This window comes from Oryctolagus cuniculus, chromosome 12 (assembly GCF_964237555.1).
Source record: "Oryctolagus cuniculus chromosome 12, mOryCun1.1, whole genome shotgun sequence".
Classification (NCBI taxonomy): domain Eukaryota; kingdom Metazoa; phylum Chordata; class Mammalia; order Lagomorpha; family Leporidae; genus Oryctolagus; species Oryctolagus cuniculus.
This window is the reverse complement of record NC_091443.1, coordinates 6,597,847-6,609,847: the sequence shown is the minus strand read 5'-3', so window position 1 is coordinate 6,609,847 and position 12,001 is coordinate 6,597,847.

The following is a 12,001-nucleotide window of genomic DNA, read 5'->3' as shown; positions in this document are numbered from 1 at the left end:
GAGAAAGTCTCCTGGAGGTATTTTGCCCCATGTGCCCTGAGCAGCCAATCAGGCAGGATGCTATGCCTCCATAAGAAAGCAGAAAGTGCCGGAAAGTGATTTGAAGCTGGAGGCAGAAGATGCCATGGAAGTAAACAGTAATTTTATTAATTGCCTCAAAATAGAAAGTGCTGAGCTTAAATCAATGCTACTTTCTTCAGTGTAAACACTAAATATAACATGCAAACTGATATGGATAAAATTAACTTGCAGTTGCTTTTCAAGCTGGTGAAATACAATTTCAAAAAGGGGGGATATTGCCAAATCTCAGTTGCTGCTTTCTTTCTTGTGAATATTATCTGTTCATTCAGGTCTTCATTATACTTCTCAATCGCATTGGAATCCCATTGCATCTGCTTATTCTTGATTTTTATCAATGGAAAAAATTATTAAATTCCCATGCAACATTAAGCACTGAGATAATATACATGAGGGCTGTTGAAGCAACAGCCTGCCACCCTCCTCCTCTCCTGCCCTCACTCCTCCCTCCAATTCTAATTGTATGTGTGTGTATGTGCACTCACATGTGGAGGTGTGTGTGTGTTTGCGTGTGTTCTCCACTCTCAGGCTCTGTGTGCAATATGACTGCCACTGACTGCTCACAGTATGCTAAACAGCACTGAATGGGTTAATTGGCATTTTAAAAAGGTAATTGTAAAGTGTAACGGGCAAGGTTATCACCAGAATTGGGAGGTGGAATGCAGGTCTCCCACCCACTGGAGACTCTCACATCTTGAAGAGCAGACTGAAGACAAAAGTGATGCCACTGCTGTTTCTTGATTTTCCTTTCAGCTACAACCGCTAACCCCCAGTGCTCTTTGTTGAATTGACTGCATCAAGCCAGTAGTTACAGAGAGTATTGTGTGTTGTGTCCTACCGCAGAATTACCTTGGGACTTGATTGTAGCATAAATATGCAGTAAATCATTATATGTGTGGAGTCTTTAAATCATGCATAATGTATATACACAGCATTTGTTTGGAAAAGAGATACAAAATCACGGGAGTCTCCAAGAGACGGATATATTTTAAGACACTTCCATGACTTGTAGCATGGAATCTAAAATTTTTAAATGAGCTTTTAAACAGGTAATTGTAACGCATACATAAATGCCATTTACTGCTGATCACGATTACCCCAAGATAGAGATGCACCTGCCACAGTGGCGGTCTGCCTCTGGCATCTAATGGAACGTCTTAGTTTAACTTGGAAAAGAAAGTGTTTCGTTTGGAAGCCAGCTTCCATTACATCTGAGTAAAGGAAAGGCAAGGATTAAAGGGGGATTGTTACACAGTATGACAAACTGCAGAGGCAAATCACACTTTAACTTACATCAGGATTAAACATGCACTCGTCCAGGTTCACACAGTCACACAGAGACAGATACACAGAGACACCCAGGGCTCCACACCCTCCAAGTGGAAGACACCGTCTTTCACTTTTCTATCTCTCTCAATAGATTACTGTAAACTTAATAGGTGGTCAAGAAACTCAAACTCAGTGATTATGTGAGCTGAAACAGAAATAGAAAAGGATCATGGATTTAAAATAAAATATTATAAGAGTCTGGACTTTGGTCACATCAGAAACTGATCTCTTGGCTATTAAAAAAATACAATTCCAACTCAAGAAGAATAAAGTTAAGGATATGGTGAAAACATGCTTTCTCATGATAGTAATTGATAGTAATTTTCTGCCAGTGGCCTTATTCTTGTCTTGATGTGGAAGAGGGGATGGCTATAAAAATGGATAAATCTCTCGAACGTCCCATGAATCTTCGCTATAGCAGATGAGATGGTATCAATCGGCGTCCCATCCTTGACTCACACGCACACCCTGTCCGATTACCCTTTCTTCCCCTTGCCCAGAAGCATAGCCCTAGAACCCGTCTTTACAGAACAACTCCCATCACCTCAGGGTTTGCTTGCACAGGAAAGCTGGGGCCTTGGCATATCTTGAGTGTGGCCCAGAGGTCTCTGTCGGAGCCTCCGAGTTCAGGCAATGCCACATTCACACACACGGATGCACAGACTGTGAATTGGCTTTCCCCTGTGCAGCAGCCTGCAACAGTGCAGGAATCCATCCCCAATCCAGCCTTCTCTCCTGCAGGCAGCTTCCCTAACAGGGGAAACAAAGTAGGGGGGATTGCACAGGATCAATACCTCTTCTGGTGCAAACAGAAGGGTGAACAGAACTGTATTCATTTTGGACTCCGAAAATTGCTCCTTTTTACCTCACCTCCTTGCTATTTATAAAAGAAATCTCAATTAATACCCAATTAGTATAATTAGCAACAATTTACTGTGACTTTAATAACTTGGGATAATTTCATTTAATCTAGTTCATATCCGTAGCCAACATTACACTAATAAACAGTTGCATTCCTGTTTGCTTTTTTTTGGACTGGTGTAGATGGAGTTGCCCACTCTCCTGAATGGAAATTCCTTGATGAGTCCCACCTCATGGCCCCCTTCACAGGTGTGCATTAAAATGGCTTCCAGTGGAATTCTACTGTCAGTATCGGAAACACATGGACTGCGCTTCCCCTTTTAACTTCTGCATCTTTACTTACTGTGCCCAGGCCTAATGCAGTATAATTGAAACAATTTTATTGTCTGGAGCTATTCATTCTAATGTTTCAATGACAGAAAATACTGGTCAATTTGACAAGTTAATATGACTTCAGTGGTCATTTGAACTCCTTTAAGCCATTGGGTGCTAAAATTGCTTGTCACCTCCCTTCACCTGCAAACGGAATTTAACCAGGATCTGAGGCTGGGAGGAGGCAGTGGGGGGAGTAGGGTGGAGAAACTTTTCCACTAGAAAGCAGTTCTGTCAGGAGGAATTGCAAGTTTTGATAATTGATAGGACGCTGCCCCTTTGTTCAACAGCAAGATCTCTCTCAAAAGCCACACTTGACTCTCGAACTCACCACCTTCATCAAAAGCTCCTAAACTTTGTATCCTGTCTCCTGTTATACAGGCCTGACCAGTCTCTCTTCACTCCCCTCCAAATATATGAAATGCTGTTCTTAAAAATACCGAGTTCCGGCTGACTTGCCCCAATTGGTAGAGTTGGAAACATACTAGGGGATTCCAATTCAATCCCATCAAGGTGGCATGTGCCAATGCCATCTCACTATTCCAAGTGATCAATTTCAGTTCACAATTGATCATAATGAAAGGACTAAGAGTCAAAGGGAGCACATAAACAAGTCTAGTATCTGCTAACACTAACCGATAGAATAAATAAAGGGGAGAGTGATCCAACATGGGAAGTGAGATACTCAGCAGACTCATAGAATGGCGGATGTCCTAAATAGCACTCTGGCCTCAGAATCAGCCCTAAAGGCACTCGGATCTGGCTGAAAAGCCCATGAGAGTATTTCAGGCATGGAAAGCCAAGACACTCTGGCAAAAAGATCTCTGTGAGTGAGATCCCAGTGGAAAGAACAGGTCTTCAAAGAGGGAGGTGCCTTTCTCTGAAGGGAGGAGAGAACCTCCACTTTGACTATGACCTTGTCTAAACAAGATAAGAGTCGGAGAACTCAAGGGGCTTCCATAGCCTTGGAAACTCATGACTGGTGCATAGGGAGATTACTGATGCCATAAACAGGAGTGTCAATTTGTAAAGTCAACAACAGGAGTCACTGTGCACTTACTCCTCATGTAGGATCTCTGTCCTTAATGTGCTGTACACTGAGGCTTAATGCTATAACGAGTACTCAAACAGTATATTTCACTTTGTGTTTCTATGGGGGTGCAAACTGTTGAAATCTTTACTTAATGTACACTAAACTGATCTTCTGTTAAAAAAAAAAAAAAAGAAACTATCAATTCCCAACTTGACTCTCACTGGGATTAAACATGACAATAGGTCTGATCTGATTTCATCATCATTTAAAAAAAAATCATCTATTATTTTTCACTTTATGTTTCTGTGTGGGAACAAACTGTTGAAATCCTTACTTAAGGTATACTAAGCTGATCTTCTGTATACTAAGATAATCGAAAATGAATCTTGATGTGAATGGAAGGGGAGAGGGAGTGGGAAAGGGGAGGGTGGTGGGTGGGAGGGACGGTATGGGGGGGAAAGCCATTGTAACCCATGAGACGTACTTTGGAAATTTATATTCATTAAGTAAAAAAAAAAAATACCGAGTTCCTAAGGCACCCAATAAGGTGAATCATTACTTGGAACAGCATTCTAAACCTCACCTTGACTGTGTTGCCAAGCCCATGTTGCCAACAGCCATCCAACACAATCCCAATGCAGTAGCTCGCAATAGTAACTGCTTTTCAGGTAAGCTATGAAAAAAAATGGAATTATCTTTTCCTTCGTATTTCTGGATTGTTCCTACGTGACCTTAGAATAGATTGCTTTAAATAGAATGTTTTAAGTACGTTTACATATAATGAAAAATCCACTTTTTCAACTACCTAGCTTCAGGTTTTATTTTGCCTAAAAAGAGTTTGGATTGCATCATGGGACCCAGTGTTGTTCTTTTCTATATGTTTCCAAGGAAACCCTTGATTCTAACAGCATCAGGGAAGGCCTGATCAGTGTTTGCTGATCTCTTCTTACTGTGGTAAAAACTTTCTTTACAATTTTGGCTATAGAATCTTCTTGAAAAAAAAATACCCTAAAAACATGTCCTCTTTCTTAAGGAGTTGAATATATCTTTTTATTTCATTGTTGGCTGGCATCACTCTGGCTCTACTTCTAGGACAGCACAGTTGCCACCACACAACCTCTCCCCTCTCTGTTCTCACCATGTCCAGCCCTGGTTGGTTGAGTCTGAGCACTTCCATTCTGATGTCATCACCAGGCGTTTACAAGACACCGCTGCCTAGCACTGGAAGTGTGCCCACCTCCATAGGGCCAATACATGCCCTTTTGCCACTTCTCACACCAGCATGTAAATAAGTGGTGAAAAAAGCACCACTCTCAACCAGAAAAGTCAAAAAGTTTCTTGGACTTTTAAAAATTCTTTCTCTGCACCATCAATGCTGTTCCAAAAAGATAAAATCCAGTTTATAGTTGAGCGAAGGAGCAAGTAGAATGAATCTGTCACTTGTCCACGCCACCCCGAAGAGCCACAGTCTAGGGTGTGGGTGGATGTCTTAGATGAGGAATTCAAGGTTCTCCACTAAAACCGACTGCCTGAGAATCTTGGGACTTAGACGATGCCATTGTCTTCACCTGGTTGAGGTTTTCCTCATTCAGGTCCTTGGCTTTTCCTGGTGCTCAGACCTCTGTGGAGTGACCATGCCAAGAAGTGTTCCTGGCAACAGAAGGAGGCCTGGCCGTGAAGAGGAGTGGCCTCCCTGCCCGTGGTGCTCTACAGTCCATTTGTGCAACTGCAAAGGGCATCATGCATTGCATGAGGGGAAAAAGGAGGAAAAGGGGGGGGGGGATGGGATCAAAGTACTCAGTAAGACACATCAGAGAGATTATGCAGACAGGTTTTAGAACCCCTCTTGGAGTCCCTGACCAAAGAAGCATTTAGTCCTAGGTCTGCAGCCAAAGACAGCGACATTGTACGTCACTCCCAGCCTATGCTGCCATATCGTGTCCTTTCTCTCCCTGAGAGTCATCAAAAGTCACTATTAACAACAACAAAAAAAAGTCTATCCCTTTAAAATTAGATCACTGCTTTGTATTAATATGCAGAATGAGTTGTCAATTGACCAAGCAACAAATGTACTTCCTCATCTCCTCATTTTCACTTCTATCTATGAATATTTTAAAACCCTAATGTGCACTTGGCCATTTGGGTTTTAAGCGAAGACTTATCACAGTGCAAAACCCTTCATTTTTATCCCTTAGCTGAGGGCTTCTTTTTCCCTTTTCCAGGGTGTCATTAAAAATCTGATGCCAAGAGCCAGGACTTGGCAAGGTTTGCAATATAATTTGCAATCTGCAGTGTTTGCTGGCTAGCCCCCGCCTGCCCCCCCTTCTCTTCTTTTTCCCCCCTTACCAGCCTGCCTGCTAGAGTCAATAGGGGGCATCGCTCATCTGTCTAAAAGAAAAATAGCAGCATACTAATTAGAATTCTATTTGCCAGAAGCCTCGGAGTTGCTGTGCTTATAGATTTCAAGCTTCTTTTGTTTGAATTAAATTGCCAACTTTTTTTTCTTCCTTCTTTGCCGTAGCATGAGAGAGCGGGTGCCTTATTTGATTGAAGGGGGGTAGGGGAAGGTTGCGCTGGGGAAGGGTCTTAGCTATGAAAATGCTGAGGAAATGTCAGGGTTGTGCTTTCAAATGCCTGGTATGCTTTTCAGGGGCTGACTCCTGTCTTTCGCAGAGTTGTTTTGGGGGAACTGGTGGGAAGGTGGAGAAGCTCAAAGGGCAGAGGCTAGCTCTGGCGCTGAGGCCCCCAGGCTGATGCTGAGATTCTGGGGGAGAGCTGACACTCTGGCCCTGAGCAGAGCCAGATGGTTCGTGCTCGGATGAAAACCTTGGGCTGGGATCACAAAGCTGGTTCACAATGGAGCACACACTCTCCCGCTCTGCCGGATTCTCCTCCCGTGGGTGGAGGGTGGAGCTGGCAGGACCCAGATGCAAAGAAAGGGGCAGATTGAACATGAGCTGTTTGTGCGATGCTTTCGAAACTAAAGTTCTCCCAGCCCCTTCTTAAAATACCAAAATCCCCCAGGAGGAATCTGGAAACAATATCCGTGTTCTATTTGCAGAATGACAGGCAGCAGAAAATTTGAGGCTCCAGAAAAGTGCTCCGATGTTTCACTGAGCAGCGTACGGTGATTCAGCACAATCCCTGGAACTAACCAAATGGAAGTCTAGACCTGGGACTCCAGCCTCGCAGACACTTAGCAATTTGCCTCTGCACTAAGCAAATATAAAGGCTCACAGCAGCTCCTGATTAAGTTAATTGTCCTTGGAAGCAAGGAACATAGGCCCTATTGGATACCAAGCACTTGGCAATGAAATTTACAGTGCAAATGCAATTGTCTACAAAATAATAAGATATTATACATATATGTGAATGTGTAAAGACAAAATTGTGGTAAATATAATAACATTGTATGGACTGATAGAATATAGAGATTGGGCTCCTAGTTTCAAGCAATTCTATCATGAGGAAAAGATTTTGTTACAAAGAAAAATTGGGCATTTTTGTATCTGTATGGTAGGCATTGGGTCTAGCATTAGAGGGCTCTATCCACCCCAGGCTCCAGTGAAGAATGCCCATGCTCGTTTATATAGTGTAAGGTATATACTGCCTGTTTATATAGTTGATACAGTATGTTTATATGTATGTATGTATATATGTTTTATATATATATGTGTGTGCATATGTACATATATATATGTATATGTGTGTATATATATATATATATATAGCCTGCTAAAGCACTAAAAAGCCAAAAGGGATCTTCATGAATTGAAAATATAAACCATCACCTCTGTTGTTAAGGCTAACTTCTTAGCTCGTTGGTCTAACTTCTTAGCTCATTGGTCTACTTCTGCTTTTACTCACCATTAGACTGCCCAATTCCAGAGAAAATGACATGGGAGCCAGTTCACAGGTAATTATCTCAGGGAAATCTGCTGAGCGGAGTGGCTGCATGGACTAAACGTTCTTGCAGATGTGAGGACGCGCTCCTTGGAATGCACATTTTCGTTACCACAGTCTGGGGTCAGGCCTTGCCTAAGCAAGAGCTTACTTTGCATACGTCTCTCAAGAAGGCAATATTTTAAGCTGTTTAGAAATTGCTATTCTTGTACCTGAAATCAGAATTTTTAGTTGCACAGCTATTTCTTAGTTCTTCAATACACTCCTTTAAATTTCTTAAGCACACTCCAAGCTGGGAAGCAAAATATTGATGCTTACAGTATCATGTAAAGCCTGGAGCCAGCTCCATTCACATCTCTTTGAATTACTTTTCCAATTCTAAGCCTCTAAGAATCGAGTCCTCCTTTATCTGCTCTTGTTATAAAAAGTGGCAGGAGGCAGAGTGGCAGAATGACCCGCAAGATGGCACCTGTCACCAGGGGATTTCTCCTGCCTTCTGCAGGCCAAATTTTGTTTGAACTCACTGTGGCCTCTGTCATATCCTCAATTTCTCTCCGCTCTTGGCCCTACCTCTTAATCCCTTCTTGCAGGCTGAGGCTGTTTACCCGGGTCCCGAAACCTTTTCCTTCGAGAAGCCAAAGTAAAACTTTAATTTGAAATCTGAGCTCAGAATTAAGCAGCAGCAGTGGTGACAGGGTATTGGAGCATGGGCTGGCTGCAGCAGTCTTCCTGGACTTAGTCAGTGGTGGAGATGGCTGTCTTAAGACTTTGATTTTTCCCTGTGGCCTTGACCTAACCCATTCAGACTCCAGGCCTGAAGGTGAACGAGCCGACTGGAACACGAATGAAGCCATGGGGTTTGGGATTCTTTTAAGGCACATGCGTGACAAGCTGCTGAAATGTGAGTATCTTGAGACTGCTTTGCGTTTCAACCCTGGCTAGAGTTAAGCAGAGATCTAAACATACTCAAAACAAGTTCTCATTGTGCAAAGCAGTCCAAAACCTAATGGAGGGAATAGATCATGTTTTCTGGAGAACTAACAGGTTGAAAAGAGAAAAGACTCATCCCTCAAGACCGGTAGGAGCATAATTTCCTCCAGCATTCGGCAAATCACAAGGTTGCTGTTTCTGCAGCCACTGAGACTGTGGTTTGAAGAAACTGGAATGTGCAGGAGTTTGCTATGGAAACGAGTTGACTTCCGCACATTCCATCAGTCCATGTGTGGGACAGCCTCTTGTGCTGGCCAAAGGCTCACTTTATTGAGACCCATGAACTATCTATAAACATTAAAGCCATCAACTTATTAATATAAGGTTAAGGACAATTATTACCTTACCAATATTCTTTGAAATGAACTCACTTCAAACAGCAGAGACTTTCCATTTCATATTAATTAATAATACCATTCACAATCGTTAAAAGCCAGGCTGGAAAAGAGGGCACAGTACAGGCAGGAGCTGGGCTTGGGGGTAGCTACTCATGCTGCCTGGTCTGGTAATGGCTGGGGAAACAGCCAACCCCTCTGCACCAGCAGTCTCATCCTCCCCAACCAGCCCCTGCAGCACGGCCTCTTGCGGCAACCCCTGCCTGGCCAAGTCGCAGAAGGCAACAGAGGAAGCTCGCCACCGGCGAGGAACAGTGATCCATTGTGCAACAAGCCCCCGCCTCTCCCCTCGACCCCTCGCAGTCGGGCGAGCCGGGATTCTAGGGCTGCTCCTCGCGGCATATTGCCCCACCAGCTTCTGTAGCCTTTCAGCAATGGCACTAAAGTGGGTCTTAAAGTATTGTAATTAAACTCATCTACAGCTGCTGCAGTGAAACGAACGAGAGAAATGTGTTGTGTGTCAAGGACAGCTACCATCAGTGCTTTTTCATAGTCTTTAAAAAAAATTATTGTCATTTGCCTGTGTTTTGTGGGCGAACACCATGCGTTCTGCTTCTTTTAACCAGCCTGCTCATTTGGGAGTCACTTTTTAAGGTCAGCCAATGTACATTAATTCTGCCACAAATCAAAATTTATTCCTCAAGCTAGAAATGACAGGCCTACACAATAACACATGAAAAAAGTCATCCATTATTTATTTTAGAAAAGCAAAAGGAACGGACTGTCTTCTTGAACATGGCACCAGTGATGTGTGTGTGTGTGTGTGTGTGTGTTGTGCCAGAAGTACTGTCCCCTACCATGTCTCCTTGCTTTTCTGATCATTTTAATCTTTCTGCACTGGCAGGATTAAAAAGCAACAACAACAACAACTTTTTTTTGCCCCTCTCAAGTGGAATATAGTACACATCTTTTCTTCACATTTGCTTCCTGCTCACTTCTGGTGTCTGATGCTGTTCTCTCCCAGTGGATGAGTCTTTTCTTCCTGGAGACATTGAACCATGCAAGGAAGAGAGAGAGAGAGAGAGAGAGAGAGAGAGAGAGAGAGAGGCCAGAAGGAGACATGGAGATACTCACTGTGTGTGCGTCTATCTGTCTCTAAGCAGGGGTTGAATATCATTCACTGAGACACTCCTCTCCCTTTTGAGCTGGGCACAAAAACAAGCTCATGAAATCAAACAAGAGGGCAAGAGCTTATCTTCCCCCAACAAATTTATCAAGAGAGAGTTTGTGGTTGGCTTATGAAACTGTCATGGAGGGACAAGGTGGAGATCAAATGTACTGAGGAGGTAGGAAACGAAGCACAAACTTTGCCCAGAGCTTGGGGACAATGATGCTCAAAGATTAACCCACCCTCTCAATTAACACCTCACATGAAAATCCCCGCAAGGTCATGGGATCTGAGCTTCGTTGCGGTCAATCAGCGCGGCCCGTCTCCATACAAACCGAGATCGAATGCAGAATTAACACTGGTCCCCAAGCCCTCGCTCACAGACTCACGTCAGATTAAGCCCTTGCACAGAGAAGATATGAAAAGCATTTCTAATTAGGGTCTGAGGTTACTGGTTAAAATGCAGTCGAGCAGTCTACCAACCATTCTTCTCCTTTTTTATAATTTTAATTAAACTCAGATACTATTTAATTCCTACCTGCATAGATTTAGTGCTACTTGAATGCAAACCTGATAAGGAATACTCCTGATCCCCACTTAGCTGCCACAAGGACTTATTAAAGAGGGGGTGACAGTCTCCAAGATCTTCCAAGAGTCCCTTTGCAATAATTACTTTTCTATCAAATGAAAAGCATAATATTTTTCTGTAAATAGGTTTTTTTCCCTGTGAAACTTTGACTTCCCTACTCTCTTGACAAAATTGTAATTATAGCTTCACTGTGGGGGTTACTTTACCATCAGGCCAGCCATTAGAATGCTTTTTCCTGCACACCAATGCTCTATTTCTTCATGGCTTTCAGAAACTTGATGCTAAAGAAATTTTTTTGCACAAATGTATCACTAATTAGATGTGGATGTGTAGCTTCTGTATTGAAAAATGTTGTTGACCAGACCCTATTTTGAGTTATCAGGAATTCTGCAGTGAGCTTGCATCCTTCTGCCATTGTCTGATTAGGAGTCTGGAGGCTTGATACCCATTTTTAATATCTGCGGTGACCCCGGAAGCCTTAAACAATGCCTTCAGCATACTAACGCCTCATGAAGCCAAAGCGTAGGCCTGAATAATTCAGGCCCTGAGCTGGAAGGTTTGCCCTTATGAGACCATTTGGGCAAGTTTGGGATTCTAGAATCTATAATGCTGGGCTCCTCTCCACAGCCTTCCTGCTTCTCTCTCAGTGGTGCTTTCAAATAGCCACTGCGATTTGAAAAAGTCGTATTTGTGAAGTCATGTTGTGATAATAACAATATCTAGATTTGCACAAGTTAGCTCCTGTTTCAAGTAGTTGTAGCTGAACTGCAAAATTCAGTAGTGTGCAGACCCAACCCTTCGTTCAGCTGGGAAGAAGTTAAAATACACTCTCGTGTTTGATTTCTTATTGAGTATATTCACCACTTTTAAGAATGAAAATAAGGATGGTTGTTGTGGTGCAAGGTTAACCAACTTGCCTGGGCTGCCTGCATCCCGTATTGGAGTGCATGAGATTGAATCCTACCTCTGCTTCTGATCCAGCTTCCTGCCAGCGTCCACCACCCTGGGAGGCAGCTATTCATGGCTCAAGTACCTAGATCCTTGCCACGCATGTGGGAGACCTGGGCAAAGTTGCTGGATCCTGGATCCTACCTCCAGGAATGAACCAACAGATGGAATTTCTCTCTTTCTCTCTCTCTCTCATTCTGACTTTCAAATGAACTTTACAAAAGAAATTTTTAAAAACTCCACTAAAACAGAGCACGCTTTCATTAGACAACCTATTTTACATTTGAGAAAAAAACATTTTAAATAACCAGTTTGGAATCTGAAAATTACCAACAGCTTTAGGGACCAAGAAATCTAAACTTTTAAGTGATTGAATCAATCTCTCTCTCTCTCTC